This window comes from Meriones unguiculatus, chromosome X, assembly GCF_030254825.1.
Source record: "Meriones unguiculatus strain TT.TT164.6M chromosome X, Bangor_MerUng_6.1, whole genome shotgun sequence".
In the NCBI taxonomy this organism is placed as follows: Eukaryota; Metazoa; Chordata; class Mammalia; order Rodentia; family Muridae; genus Meriones; species Meriones unguiculatus.
In genome coordinates this window covers 15159027-15175928 of record NC_083369.1, presented here as the reverse complement: position 1 = coordinate 15175928, position 16902 = coordinate 15159027, and the positions used below count along the sequence as shown (strand labels likewise).

Sequence of the window (16902 nt, the reverse complement as noted above, 5' to 3'; positions counted from 1 at the left end):
CTCTCCCACCTCTCCGTCCATGTTCCCTGAGTCTTATGTGTGGAGGTTGTACTGTAAATGTATAATCTCAGGCTGAGCACTCCCATGATCAGTTATTCTCTGCATTTTGTTCAGTTGCGGATTTCTGTAATGGTCTCTGTCTGCTGTAAAGAGAAATAGTTTTGATGAGGAGTCAGAGCTACAGTTATCTGTGGGTATAAGGATAAATGTTGAGAATGAAGTTAGAAATTATGCTGTTTGGTGAAGTGTTGATAGGCTCTTTCTTTAAGTAATACATGTATATACACATACACTTATATGTATGATATGTAACTTTAAATCATAAAAATTAAAGTGTGATTCTTTATAGATTTTTCAAATATCCTCAGTGTTACTTATTTTCTTCTTCCTTCCTCTCATTATGTATTTCCCTCCTTTCCCTCTTCACAATTAAAGTTCTCCCCAGCATTTTTCCATTTCCCACTTGATATCACTCAAATCCTATTATTTCCCCCTCTAGTACTCCTGCAGAATGACCTTTTTAAAGACACAACTATAGCACAAACTGGGTGATAATAACCTGAAATGCTAGGGCCAGATCAGCATCCAATATATTTTACTAGTTCTCTCACAGCTAAGATTCAGGGAACACCAATAGAATGGTTCTACTTACCAATACCCCTGTTGACCTACTAGCAAAATATTTGCATTCTTTTCCCACGATGTTATGCTCTGCTGGCCTATAAGTCTTGGTTCCAGAATGGAGAGTACTTCTGCCAGAAATCCCAAGAATCTCCCTTTAAAAGGCAAGCTAAAATTTCTCCTTGACCACATCAGACTACTGGTGCATATAAGCCAACAGGCTAAGAAAGGAATAATAATGTTAGAAGAAGTGATTGATTCAGACTGCCAAGAATATATCAGACCGCTTCTCTAGAATGGACATAAGAATGATTATGTCTATAGTGTAGGAGATCCTTTAGGGCATCTCTTGATATTACAATGTCCTGTGATTAAGGTCAATAGGAAACTACAATAATTCAGACAAAATAATAAATGACCCAGACACTTCAGGAATGAAAGTGTGGGTAACCCTTTTAGGTTAAGAACCAAGATGTGCTGAGTTACCTTCTAAGGTATATCACTTCTTGGTCTTCTGGTCAAGAACAAATGAAGAATATGTTTATGCATATTTGCACTTACACATACATGTATATAGTGGATATGTGTAGTCCTTCTCTTATATTCATTTATCATTTAATACATCAATTGAGATAGGTCAGTAGTTAGGTGTTAGTAGTATTTTAAAGTTATGGACTATTAAAAAAGCTAAGCATTTCTTAAAGAACTTTGTCATCTGCTCTGGGGAAAGAATAGTATATCCTCATTTGGATATAAGAAAATTAAGTAACATTAGACAGAGTTATGATCTTGCTATTGTCTTCATTTGAAAGTTAAGGATGGTACAAAATGTGGTTGGATGTCAAGTTGAGAAGGAGTAGACTTATGACCATCAAACTTTGTTGTCAACTTAATTGGATCACAAATTAACCAGGAGAATTATCTCTGGGTGAGTGTGGGAAAGTATTTCCTGAAAGGAGTAACTGAGAAAGAAGAACCTTCCTCAGAGTGGGCAACATCTTTATGAAATGACCCAGATATAGAGAGGTCTGACGAGAAAGCAGTGCTAATCTGCTTCCCTTCGATTCTCCTTGGTGACTGTGCCTAACTCTGCTGCTACCACCATTCTTTGCTTACATTTGAATCCAGATTCTTTGAGTTCTGTTCAGTGTAGACTCAATATAGCAACTCTCCAGGAATCTTCCAGGCTTTAAGCATAAGACTGGTGCTTTCAGGATATCAAGCTTCATCGACCAAACAGCTACCAGGTTCTCATCTTCTCCAGCATGTTCATGGCTGTTGCTAGGCTACCCAGCCCCTACTGGTAGTAAGTCATTCTTGTAACAGTTACAAGAATGTAGACTGTAAATAGTTACAATGCAACCCATTTAAATAGAAAATATTCTTTGTTAGTTCTGTTCTTCTTGGGAACCCTGTTTAATATGCTACCCAAAACTTCACCAAATAGGGTCCCCTAAACCTGTCTTTGCATCAGAATTACCAGAGAACTTTTCTAGGGTTCAAGTTCAAGGAGTTCTGAATCCAAAGTTTAGAGCTGGAAACCAATAATTTCTTTCAACAAGCTTCCCCCGTGATTTTATTACACTGTGGGGGTAGAGAAAATAATCTTCTGATGTGCACAAATGTCATCTCCTTTGTGAATTCTTTTTTATTTTCATTGCTGAGGATTTTTTATTTTCATTAGAGAATTGCACATGATAGAAAAATGCTTTATATTGAGCTGTCTCTTCCAGATCCTCTGTGAATTCTTAGCAGATTCCTAGAGACATGAATCTTGTCTCTTTTCTATGACTGAGGAACATTTTGTACTCACTCTCATTGTTTGTAACATGCTGTTCTGTAACATCCTTCCTTTTACATAACTCTCTCCCAATCTCCCATTCATTCCTTGTGAACAGTGACTGTATCTTTAATCCCCGAATCCCTGTGTCCTACAACAACATATGCTACTACTTCTTAACTGACTGATGAGTAAATTCTTTCAGAAGTCAAGAACACATCAAGTATGTGGAGACAGAGTTCTTGGAATTAAACATACTCACGGGCAGTGAGTGCCTCATTTGCTTTTAATATCACTGGTTTATAAGTATCTCAAACTTAACACAGTCAAAAGAGAACCCAAGAAATTCTCCAGGAACTGCATCCTTTTTAGCCTTTTTCTGTTTATATGACACTTTCACAATCCCATTTGACAATGTCACAAGCTCATTGCTTCAAATATAATTAGTTCATTACTGTAATTCATTTTCCTCTTTATTTATCTCTATTTACTTTATGTTCTCAGTGAAATCAGTGCTTCCATTGGGATCCAGATTCTCTTAGCAACAGAAACAGAAGTTGAAGAAGCACTTACCAAATAGAGACCCACCAATCAACAACATGCAGAGTGAGAGACTTTGGAGCACTCAGTCTAAAATGGGATGTCTTTATCCACCCTTCTCCTCAAAGCTCAAGAATCTATGTAGAAGAGGAGGCAGAAAGATTTTAAGAGACAAGTGTGATTAATAACTCCAAGGGAACAGTGTCCTTTAGGCCCAAGAGGACTCATAGACATTTGAACCCACTAAGACTGTACCAGCATGCCCAAGTCCTGCACAGGTTGAAGCTATACAGAGTCCCAGCACTGAAAAGGAGGAAATGAATAGGACTCCCGCCTCTAACCAAGAAGCCTTCTGCAATTGGTACCTGATTGTAAAGGAAAACTTAAGTCTTACAGTGAAATCTCACTGGGTATATTAACCACACTTTAGAATAAGACCCGTGCCTAGTGCAGAATAGTTGCACAACACATTTTTTGCTTTACATAGATGTTTTTTTTGTTTTGTTTTGTTTTTTATATTTTTGTTTTGTTTTGTTTTGTTTTTTTTTGTCTCATTGGTCTTTTACTTGTGTGTTTGGTTTTCATTTCGGTGGTTTTATAGATGTGTTTCTTGTTTTTGTTTTTTGCCTTGTTTTGAAAAGAGAGAGAGAAATAACAAAGTTGGGTGGCTAGGGAGGTGGTGGAGATCTGGAATTAATTGGGAGGGTGATCAAAATATATTGTGTAAATTTTTTGTTAAAAAGACTTTTTATTTCATCAACATATTTCTTTTTTCCATATTTAATTCCTCAATTTTATTTGGTTGCTAAATGAAAATCTCATTATTAAATTTAATTGCATCATCAACATATTTCTAATGGAAGGGAAAGAAAAGTAGAAATAAAAATGTTCTGGGCGTCTCCTCAACAAGTGAGGAGAGTTATTGTTAGAGAAGGACAGTCTCCTCTGTCATAGACAATCCTTTCATTTAGCTTTCATTAAAGTATACTTTGTTTTTCTGTATGTAGGCATTTACTTACAACAGCACTATTTGTTGAAGATACTATCGTTTTTCCATTGTATGCTTTTGGCTTCTTTGTCAAAAATCAAGTATCTGTAGGTGTGTGGGTTTATTTATGGTTCTTCAATTCGATTCCATTGATCCATCAGTCTGTTTCTATGCCAGTACCGTGCACTTTTTATTATTGTTCCTCTATAGTATACTTAAGAAAAGGGATGTAGATACCTCCAGAAGATCTTTCATTGTACAGGGTCCATGCAAAGACCATGCATGGAGAGCACTTAACTCTCATCTCAGAAGTAGTACATAAGCAGCTCAGTCTCCAAGCGAGTTGCCTAGTAAGGGGAACAGCGGCATGGACTCAGTGACTGGCTCTTTGATCACCATCTCCAGGCGGGGTGAAGCCCTGCCAGGCCACAGAGGAAGAGGATGCAGCCAGTCCTGATGAATCCTGATTGACTAGGGTTAGACAGTAGGGGAGGAAGGCCTCCACTATCAGTGGACTAGGGGAGGGGCATAGAGGGAAAAGAGGGAGGGAGGTTGGGAATGGGAGGAGAAAATGGAAGGGGATACATCTGAGATACAAAGTTAGTAAATTGTGATAAATAATAAATTTTTAAAACTTTAAGATCACCTTGAAACAGTGTTTCTCAGCTTTCCAAATGCTTCAGCCCTTTAATACAGTTTCTCATTTTGTGGTGACCCCCAACCATAAAATTATTTTTGTTGTTACTTTATAATTGTAATTTTGCTACTGTTTTGAACTGTAGTGTAAATGTCTGATATGCAGGATATTTAGGATGTAACCTCTCTATGATCATCACCCACAGGTTGAGAAGCACTGTCTTGAAAATTATTCTAAGGTGAATAGATATTAGAGATATGGAAGTCACATCAGAACAACTAAATCAGAAAAAAAGGAATAAGAAATCCAGACATTAGACAACATTTGAAATTTAGTTTCAATGAAATTTTCCTTCTCTATCACATTAAAATAGTCAATTTGAATATTTCAGTTTTATAGCTTTATTTTTATCTAATTTCTATGTTTCAGCTTTATAACTATGTAATAACTATAAGCATGAGTTTATGTCTTATTTTATGACTTTACATGTTTAAGTAAAATTATAATAAAATAACTCAGTAATAAAAAAGTACACTTTGTCTTATAACATGTAACTTTGTACTTATTACATTTCAGACTATAAGTCAGGTGAAGATAAAAGATTAAATTCAAATATGGAAGAAATAATGTTTTTAATGTCAAATGGCTTTGTATATTTTAAAAAGCATATTTCTGTTGTGAGTAGCTTTAATCTCCATTTTTTTTACCTATTGCATTCATTGATTTATTTCTAGAATAAATATTTATAAGGTGGCTGCCTAAAAAAAAAAGAATGTTCTGGGCTCTAATATATGTATTTATATACATTTATATATATACATTTATATGTGTATATATGTATATAATACATATATATAATATATACATTTATATATTTATACATATATACATTTATACAGTTTATAGTTTAATGACATTTAGTAAATCTACAATGTTGTTTGAATATCAAGGATAAAAACATTTTTATCACCTATACCATTTTAATTCCTGTGTCTTTAAATTCTTGTATCTAATTTTATGCAGGCTACATCCTGTAGCAATTACCAATTTTCTTTGTACTTCAAAAGATTTGTATGTTTTGGACAGTTCATTAAAAAGAAATACTACATATGACCTTTTGTCTTCTTTCACTCAGCATAGCATTTTCAAGGTCCACACACATTTTAGCAACTCAAGACTTCAATGTTTCTATAGCTAACGATCTACTATATGAATACAGCACATTTCTTTATAGTTCATTCACTGTTAAACATTTAAATTGTTTCCTGCTTTTATATGCTATGAACTTGTACACATATATTTGTTCCATTGATTCTTTTCAATTACTTGGGGATAGATATACCAACAAATGGAATTGCTGAGTCACATAGTAGTTATATGTTAACTTTTAAGGAACAGGCACACTGTTTTCTAAAGCAGTTACACCATTTCACATTCCCAACAGCAACGTAGGAGTTTCAGTTTCACCGCATTCTCACCAGTCTATTTTCCTGTCATCATTATAGTTACCCTAGTGAGTGTGACATAGTATCTCATTTTGTTTTTCATTAGTGTTTTCCTGACAACTAATAGTGTTAAATATTTTTTCAACTGTTTATTGGTCATTCACATATCTTCTTTAGAGAAATGTCTTATTAGAATTCTTTGTCGGTTCTAATAGCACTGTTTTGGAATTGTAAAAGTTCTTCACTTATCCTGTACATTATAACCATATGTAACATATAACCTGAAAATATTTTCAAACACTTGACTTTCTTTTCACTTTCTTGATAATACCATTGATCCTCAAATTTTAACTTTTCAAATATATTCTATTTTTTTGTTTTATTGTTTGTGCTAATGGTGTTAGAGCTATCAAAGCATTGCCAAATACAAGGGATGTAGCTTCTTTACTATATTTTCTTTTATTTATTTTTATTGAAAATAGGCTTTTCATATGATATATTCTGAGTATGGTTTCCCCTACCTCAATCCTTCCAGATCTTCCATTTTTTCTCACCCACTGAAATCCACATCCTTTTTCCCCTCTCCTACTGAAAAACAAACAGGCATCTATAATAATAACAGTAATAATACAAGATAAAATAAAAAACAAATGAATAAGAATATGACAAAACAAACAGGGAAAAGGTGTCAAGAAAAAACACAAACACATATAGGCACAGACACATACACGTTCACAGACAGAAATCCAATAAAAACATGAAATTGGAAACAATAATATATAAGCAAAGGACTTGTAAGATGAAAAAGAATGCCCAGAAAAAGCATTATGAGATGAAAATAAAAAAAAACTCCGAAAATACATTTGAGTTTATTTTGTGTTGGTCATCTATGGCTGGGTTATGGGGCCTTCCCTTTTCATGTACTTTATATACCCAGTGAAACTCTATTGGAGAAAAATATTTTTTTCCTTTGTGAGAAGTTGGAGATAACTTCTGGGTTAGGGATGGGAGACACTGTCCATTTCATTTCTCAACATCTGGCTTAGACCTGTGCATGCTGCCACAGTCTGTGTCAGTTCATATAAGCATATGAGCCTCAGTCTTCATATGTCTAGAAGACCTTGTTCCCTTCCATCCCCACTGGCTTTTAACTACCTTTCCATCTCATCTTCTACAGAGTTCCCTAAGCCCTGAAGGGGCGGAATTTGATGCATATATCCCATGTAGGATTGAGTGTTTCAAGATCTCTCACTCTCTGCACATTGTCCAGGTGTGTGTCTCTGTATTTGTTCCCATCTACTCCAGTAGGAAGCTTCTTTGATGGTGATGAACAAGGTACTGATCTATGAGTATAGCAGAGTGTTCATAGGAGACATTTTATTGCTACATTCCTTGAGCAGAACAGTAGTTTTCAGTTTTCCCATAAGTCCAAGGCCTATCTAGTCCCAGGTTCTTGGCCACCTAAGCAAGTCAAGCATGGGTTCCATCCCATGTGGTATGTCTTAATCCACCAAGATATTGGTTACTTACTCCCACAACTTTTGTGCCACTACTGTACCAGCATATCTTGAAGGCAGGTCACCATTGCAGATCAAAGGATTTGTAGTTGGGTTGGTGTTTACCTTTCTCGTCTGGTAGCATACAAAGTACCTTACAGTACCATGAACACTAGTCAGTAGCAGTGAAGGCTCTAGATAGACACCAGCTTGAGTTTTCTTTCTTTTTTTTTTTTCTGCTCCTGTGATTTTATTTTATTTTTAGTATTTTCATTTTGGATAGGTATTACAAACACATATAAAATATTTAAATGATACAAAAGGATATATGCCCCTTATTTAGAATAGAGGGTTCAAATTAAGAGACGTTAGCGAAAGTACTATTTACAGTAGTGTGCCAGAATTAATGGCGAAACATGAGACATGGAGGAATCTAGACACTAGCCTGTAGCCTAAAGAAGAAAGAATTGTTAGTGTGGTTTACTTTGAGTTGAGAAGGAACTGGTTTGAGAGGCCCAGTACCAAAGAAGGAGAGAGCAAGGGAAGAAATCCTCAGTCTGCGTCCTCACTGTGAGATCTCTTGCTGTGACTCAGACTAGAGAAACCCAAGAAGGCATTCATCAAGGAAGGCATAGTTGACTGTGTCTTCTGCGGAGGGTATAAAAGCTTAAGGAGAGCAGGAGGGATGAAACTGGGATTGAGTGGGGCCTACAGAACAACCAATGATAAAAGTGCTGAGCTCTCACCTCAGATCCCCAAGGAAACTACTAGCATTTTCGTTGGAATCTTTTAGAAATAGTTTCTCTACATACAACCTGCAAGTGTATCAACCCATTCCCACACAAATAGTAATGAATCTCTCACCTTTCACTAGCTCCCTCCCTGCTTTTTTGTCACCAAACATTGTATCTTAGGTTTGGCTTCCCTGTAGCATCCATGGGGATCCTTGTAGTTGGTGATAAAAGTCTTTAAATGTTTAGACCTCAGGTAGACAGCATCAGTATCACTTGAGAACACGCCAACTAGAAACTGTGGCTGAGGCCCACCAACTCTAAAGCCCTCTTAGAGGTGTTCCACTCAATTAGGGGCATTAGCTGCTCACATGTCAGCATACCCAAGAATCTATGGCCAGAGACCCATGATATCAGCCTGTGTGGCCATGTGCCTACAGACTAAGGGAAACTAATGCAACACCAACTTGAGTTTTCAATGGTCATTAAGTTATGTAAGCATTATCTTCAGAAATAAGGCCTTACCATTAGTTTGTAAAGAGTACAATAGCCTTGGCAATGGCCTGGGTTGTTCAGCAGTTTCCATGGAACCCCATTGACCAACAACTTGACTAAGTAACTCATTCCTGGCACTGGAGGTTTTATTTGGTGGAGAGTGATGTCTAGCTGGGGCTTTGTCTCCCTTGTTATTTAGTGATCCCATTATACATACACACACACACACACACACACATACATAAATACATATATATATATACATATATATCTATGTATATCTACGTATTAAATATATATGTATATATGTACATATATGTATATATATGTATATATATTTAAGAGGCTTTTACTGTATTTGGCCTCCTCATATTGCCCTTAGTTTCTCTTTCCTTACATCCCTCTTCCCTCCCATGCTTGTTTGATAATGCAGTTCCAGTTGCTCCACCTTTGCAGTCTATCCATGACTATCTTATTGTATTTCTCCTTTCCAGGAAAGTTATTCCCTCCTGCCCTCGTCTTTTACCCCGTAAACACCTCTGTGGTTATATAAATTGTACCGTGCTTATTAAAGACTTAACAGCTAACAGCCACGTGTAAGTGAATACATACATATTTTTAAATATATATATATATTTATATTTGTATTACCTTACCGAGAATAATTTTTGTATTTTTCTTTATTTATCTTTTTATAATTTTATTTATATTTTTCTTTATTTATCCACTGACCGTCATCTAGGTCATTTCCAATGGCTAGCTATTATGAATAGAGCAGCAATGAACATGGATGAACAGGTATCTCTGTAGTAGGAGCTTTTTCTCCTTTCCTCTTCCTATTTAGATTTTTTTCATTGTGTCCCAGATTTCCTGGATATTTTTCATCTGGATTTCTTTAAGTTTTATATTTTCTTTCACTGCAGTATCCTATTCTTCTAGCTTGTCTTCAATGTGTGAGATTCTCTGTTTCATCTCTTATATTCTGTGGGTAAGGATTACCTCTGAGCTTTTTGTTTGACTTCCCAAATTTTTTTATTTTCAATTTTATCTCAGTTTGGGTTATCTTTATTCATCTCGTTTTTATTTTCATATCTTGAACTGTTTTTCTTTAATCATTTCATTCCTTGTTTGGCTGTGTTTTTACAGACTTCATTGAGGAATTTACACATACCTTCTTTAAAGTCCTTGGCCATATTCAAGGTTTGCTGGGTTCCAATGGAGAAATATTTTGTTAGGTGTTAATTATTGTGTTTTTACATTTGTGTCTAGGCATCTGGGTTTGAGATTATTGGAATTCTAGGTGTTAATATCTGGTCTTGTCTTTGTAGGTTCGGTGTTTCATTCCTTGGTTTCTGTTGCCCCCTCTGGATCTTAGGAAGGTGTAATGAATGTGGATTGACTTGTAGGGAGTGCTTCTGAGACCCTGCCAGGTGTAGGTACTGGGGGTTCCAGGTAGAACATGTTTGTAGGTATTGGGAGATGATAGGAAAGATTGGAAATTGGATAGAAGCAGGTCTGAAAGAGTCCTCAGGAAGGAGGAAATCTGAGTCTGCCCAGGGAGTGGCACAAGAGAGGGAGGACAAGACCCTGCAAGTGCACTGCTACACAACTGGAATTGATATTGGGAAATTTGCAATGGGAGAGAGGAAGGAAAGGGAGGATCAACTGTCTGATTTCCAGGCCTTTGACCAGCATGTTCCAAGGTAGAGAATGCCTCAGAGTTTTAGTGGCTGACCCAAAAGAATGGGGTTAGGAAGGAAAGCTGGTCTGACTCAAGGCACACAGGGAATGGAGGTGGAGAGGTAGGCCAGGCCTGCTGCAGGCCTGCTGCAGGGATGGAATGGGACCGTACATTTTTTTAAGGTGGAATAAATGTCTGGAACTTTCTACAGATTGTTGTAGATTTATTTTTTATACTAACTAAAAGATTTTTAAATAAATTTTAATTTTTTATATTAATTACAGTTTATCACTTTGTATCTCAGCTGTAGCTCCCTCCTTCATTCCCTCCCAATTCTGCCCTCCTTCCTTCCCTCTTCTCCTCCCATACCCCTCTTTACGTCCACTGATAGGGGAGAGGTCCTCCTCCCCTTCCATCTGACCCTAGCTTATCAGGTCTCATCAGGACTGGCTGCATTGTCTTCTTTTGTGGCCTGGCAAGGGTGCTCCCCCCTCAGGGGAGTTAGTCAAAGATCCAGCCAGTGAGTTCATGTCAGAGACAGTCCCTGTTCCCCTTACTAGGGTACGCACTTGGACACTGAGATGCCATGGACTACATCTGAGCAGGGGTTCTAAGTTATATCTATGAAAGGTCCTTGGTTGGAGTATCAGTCTCAGAAAAGACCCCTGTGCCCAGATATTTTGGTTCTGTTGCTCTTCCTGTAGAGTTCCTGTCCCCTCCAGGTCTTACTATCTTCCCCTTCATTCATAAGATTCCCTGCACTCTATTTTTAAAATTTTTTTTATTTACATGTATATGAGTGTTTTGTGTGTCTGTATGTCTCTGCACCATGTGCATGCATAGCCTAAAGAGGCAAGAAGAGGGAGTCAAATCCTTTCAGCTACAGTTACAGATGGTTGTGATCCATCCTGTGAATGCTGGAAACTGAACCTAGACAAGTATCTGCAAACACAGCAAGTGTTCTTTACTGTTGATCCATTTCTCCAGCCCCGTTGTACTGAACATTTAAAGAATAAAAACTATTATTATATTTTAAAGATTGTACTAGTTAATTTTTCTGGAGACTTGACTGGACCACAAAACCCTGAGTGTGTGATTAAACAGTAATCTGATGTTTCTTCTGGGGCATTTTAGGATGAAGTTCATATTTAAATTAGTGGTCCTTGAGTAAATTGTTACCCTCTGTAATGTGTGTGGACTTCATGCAGTTGACAGCCTAACTAGGAAAAAAAAAAAGGAATGGGTAAGTCTATAGCAGATGAACTTTAGATTTCAATTTCAACATTGGCCCCTGAATATGTATGCACCTTGCCATCCAGGGTTTTGAGTTGTTGTTGTTGTTGTTTTTCCCAAGTCAGAGTTTCTCTGTGTAGCTTTGGCTGCTCTGGAGCTCACTCTGCAGACCAGGCTGGCCTCTAACTCACAGAGATCCGCCTACCTCTCCTTTCCAAGTGCTGGATTAAAGGCGTGTTCCACCACTGCCTGGCTCACCAGTCAGTTTTATATATTATGGACTACCTGGATTGCATACCAACACAATCCAATTCCTTAAAGTCTATCTCTAAGGATACACATATCCTGCTGATACTATTTCTCTGAGGAATTAAGTTAATGTAGAGATATAGTTTCACTTCTTCCATATAAGTCACTGATCCCTTTTGATATCGCTTTGATATATGGTGTGAAATAGGGATGACTTAATTAATCTTCAGGCAGATGCCAAGTTATCTTGGCAAATTTTGTTAATGTCTCTTCTCCATTGAACGTCCTTGACATCTGTGGTGGTTTGAATAGGCATGACCCTCACAGATTCATTTTTTGAACACTTGGTCCATAGAGAGTGACGCTATTCGGAAATGTGGCCTTTTTGGAGGAAATAAGTCACTAGTGGCTTTGAGGTCTCAGAAGCTCAAGCCAGTTCTCTGCCTCCTGCCTAGGGATCCAGATATAGAACTCTCAGCTCTTTCACCAGCACCACGACTGCTTGAACGTCTCTACCACTGGGACCTTTCCCCTAACTGGGCTGCCTCATCACTCCCTGGTGGGAGAGGATATGCTTTGTCCTGCAGTGACTTGAGATACGAGGGTGAATTAGTATCTTTTGGGGGCCTCCTCTTCTCTGGAAGGAAGGAGAGGGAGGGATGGGAGGAGGGAGGTGTGGTTATGGGACTGGGAGGAGAGAAGGAATGGGATGGGATCTGAATGTAAAGTGATTAAATAAATAGATGGATAGACAGACAGACAGACAGATAGATAGATAAAACCTAAAATAATTCCCATGTTCAGTAAGCCAACACTGGAACATAACTGCAGACAACTGTAAACTTTGGGAAAGCTGATCAAAAAGAAAAGACTAAATGTAAAGAAAATAAAAGAGAAAGAATAGTTTGGGACAAAGCTCCAAATGTTTCTGATATGCCTGGAAAACATCTTTCCTGATGTGCTGCTGAAGTAAGTTCTGCTGGTCTGTCTAGAACTGCTGTTCAGCCACAACATCCTTGGCTCTTTTCTTTGCTGTTTCCATCATCAGACTGGTCAGACTGTGAAATTCTAAATCTTTCTGCTCCGTCCTTTTGATCACTATAAAACTGGCTAAAAGTAGCCAACAATACCCATGTTTGGTTTTGGCCTGTAAATCTCCTCTGCTAAACTTAGACATCACCCTTAAATTTGACTTTCTATGAAGTCTTAACATATGAGCACAATATAACCAAGGTCTTTCCCACAGTGTAACAAGTGACCTTTCCTCCAGTTCCCAATAGAGTTTTCATCTATTTCCAAGATCTCATCAGTATAGCCTTTAGTTGTCACACTTAAATCAGCATTCTGGTTGTCTGGAACCTCACCAGAATCACCTTTATATCAGCTACTCCAAAGGCTATTGCATTCTTTCAGTATTACTTTTCTGTTACCGAGTACATTGCTTGCTTTGGGTTTACTTAACTCACACTTTTGGAAACTCAAAGTCTGAGCTCTAGCAGCCCCAGATAGCAGTACATCATGAAGGAATCACATGTGTGACCATATATTCATATCTAAAATGGAGCCAGAGAGAGAATTGGCAAAGCCAGGCTTGCTCCTTTATCACAACCTTTTCACAAGAAATCTAAAGGAGTCAAAAGATCAGTATCCCTCTCCAATGACCTAAAGAACTCTCCCTAGATTTCAAATCTTGAAGTTTCTACCAGCTCCATCTGGGACTATTCTATAGACCAATAATTCATTGAAGTTTACTTTTGTGCCACTCTGTGTGTGTGTGTGTGTGTGTGTGTGTGTGTGTGTTGTATGTGTGTTGTTATATATGTGTGTGCTCTATGTTTGCATGGAGTATATATGTGTGAGAATGGGCATACCATTGCACACAAATAAATGCAAAGGCCAGAGACAGATGTTAGGAAGCTTATTCTACTCCTCTCTTCCTTATTATCTTAAGACAGGGCCTTTTACTGAGCCAGAAACTTGATGTTTCAGACAGAATGGCTGGCTCCTGGGATCCACTTGTCTCCACTCCCCAGTGCTAGGGCTATAAGAACATGTAGTCACACCCAGGTTTTATGTAAGTGCTGGGGGATTTGAACTCCTTTCCTCATGCTTGCATGAAATGTTCTTGCTCACAGAGACATCTCGCCAGGCCCAGTACCAGTTTAAGATACAACTTGTTGAAGACCTACCTTCCCTTATTATGTGTAAATAACACTTTTGCCAAAAGTAAAATGAAGTTAAATATGTAGGCTTGTTTGAAATTACTCTTTTACTGGAGTGTGTGGCAATTTTTTTTACATTTTTTTTTTTTGGTTAGAATATCATCAAAGTATACTTTAAAGTCAAATAGTGTGATGACCCTAATTTTGATCATCCTTGTCAATGAAATCACCTTGCCTATTCATGTTGTTACACCCAGTTCACGAGCCCCCAAAAGACCTACAGGAATCGATTCCATTGCAAAACACACGAGGGTCTTTTTATTACAAGCTCGAGCCGGGTGGCTGCCCTTTACAAAGACATACGGGAAAGCGACCCCCGGCTCTGGGAGATCAAGGTTTTTAAAGGAACAAAAATGCCAGTGGGGTAGTACAAGCCTTGGCATTACAGGATTGGGTAAGAGGGACAAAATGCAAGTGGGTGGTCTCTAGGGAAGCTGACCTTTAAAATGATTGGTCTATTTTTAGGCGCCAAGACTGCTATTAGTCGGGCCTAGCTACCTGGGAGACATCTGGCCTCTAGTTCTTAGGGGCCATTTTACTCCAGTCATACCCTGAGGTTTATCTGGGTGGGGACTGCTGCTGGCTCATTATCTGAAAGGAATGTGGGACTCTGCCCTAGCCTCTGGGCTAGCCTTCTGCTCTGAAAGGAATGTGGCCTTGTGATTCTGCCCCAGCCCCAGGAATTAACTCTAAACTTTCAAGGTTTTTGTGTTCTTGTTCTGAATGACTTAAGAATTATTTGCTGTTTCTATGAAAGTATCATTGGAATTTCACTTGTTAAGGTTTGCATTGATTCGGTAGTTTGCTTTAGGTAGTATGGATCGTTTAACCATACTAAATATTCTAATTGGTGAACAAAGTATCTTTCCATTTATCTGTGTCTTCTTTAAGTTTTTTTCCTTGTACAGGTCTTCCTTGATCAAACTAGTTTCTAACCATATTTGTGCTCTGCAAAGGGGGTTCTATTCTTGACTTTGTTTGGAAAATTCATTGTTGGTGTATAGAATCCCAAGCAATTTTTCTATCTTAGAACTTTACTGAATTCATTTAATTGCTAAATATTTTTGTGGATGCTTTAGGGCTTATATGTGATCATGTCATTTATAAACAGACAATTTCTTCATTTTCACTTAGGATTCCCCTTCTGTGGTGGTTTGAAGAATGGCCCCTATATGCTTATATTTGGATGCTAATTACTAGGAAGTGACACTATTTGAAAGGATTAAGAGGTGTGGCCTTCAGAGGAGGACTTTGCAGCCAGTCCTGAAAATACCTGACAAAAGGGGAGGAGGTCCTCCCCTATATGAAAGGGGAGGAGGTCCTCCCCTATTAGTGGACTTGGAAAGGGGCAGGGAGGAGATGAGGGAGGGAGGGTGGGATTGGGGAGGGAATGAGGGATACAGCTGGGATACAGAATTAACAAAATGTAACTAATGAGAAAAATAAAATTATGGAAAAAAAAAAGAGGTGTGGCCTTGTTGTAGGAAGTGGGTCACTAGAGGTAGGCTTCAAAGTTTCAAAAGCCCAAACCAGGGCCAGTACCTTTTCTTCCTGCTACTGTGGATCTGGATGTAGCACTCTCAGCTATTATGTCTGCCTGCATTGCCACCATGCACCCTATGAGAAGCATGAAACTGTAAGCAAGCTCCAATTAAGTGCTTTTTTTTAAAAAAAAATAAGAGTTACAAAGGCCGTGGTGTCTTTTCACAGTAATAGAACACTGACTAAGACTGTTTTCCTTTTCTTAGTGCACTAAGTAGGAACAGCAGTTCTGTGTTGAGTAGCTTTGACGAGTGTGAACACCTAGTCTCACTCCTTATATTAGAAGAAAAGCTTTCGACTTTTCACCATTGACTATGTTGTTGTGAGTTTGTCATATGTGGCTTTTATAGTGTACAAATATATTCCTTCTACACCTAAATTATTCAGAGTTTGATCACAAAACATGAATGAATTTTATCTTGTGTCTTATATGCTTGTTATAGATCTAATGGGATAAGTTTTTAATCTTTCATTTTGTTAACGTGGTGTTCCAGATTCTTATATCTCCATTTGCAAAAGTATCACTGTGATCACTTGGTTTTAGTGCTTTGCTTATTTCAGTTGCTAGTTTTCTTTCATTTGTGGATCCTAGATTTTAGAGAACTATAGAAGTTCAGGGGAACACCAACCCACCCACAAAACTTTGACCCAAAATGTACCCTGACTACAACACGTGTAGGGATAAAGATAGAACAGACATTAAGGGAATGTACAACCAATGTCTGGCCCAACCTGAGAACCATCCCATGAAAGAAAGCCAACCCCTTACACTATTAATGATATTCTGCTATGCTTGCAGACAGGAGCCTAGAATATCTGTCCTCTGAGAAGATCCACCCAGCAGCTGATTGAAACAGATGCTGAGACTCACAGCTAAACATTGGCTGGAGCGAGGGGAGGCTTGTGGAAAGTGTAGGTAAGGAAGGACCTAGGAGGGGTCAAGAACTCCACAAGAAGACCAATAGAGCTAACTAGCTGGGGCTCAGAGGAGATTTTGGAAACTGTAGCACCAACCAAGGACCATGCATAGACTGGACCTAGGCCCCCTACACAAATGCAGCTGATGAGCAGCTTAGGCTTTGTGTGGGTCTCCTAGTAAGGGGTGTGGGGGCTCTCTCTGACATGGATACAGTTGCCTACTTTTTGACCATTTTCTTTTAGTGGGTCTGCTTTGCCAAGTCACAGGGGAAAAAGATGCACTCAGTCTGAATGCAACTTGATGTTCTGGAGAGGGTTGGGGAG

General features: G+C 38.2%; 1 long non-coding RNA gene across 6 annotated transcripts in view; it reads right to left on the bottom strand.

Moving 5' to 3' along the window:
• The window catches only part of LOC132650065 (uncharacterized), a 227937-nt gene that overhangs the window by 136923 nt on the left and 74112 nt on the right, over positions 1-16902 (bottom strand). The gene's annotated exons all lie outside the window — the stretch shown is intronic.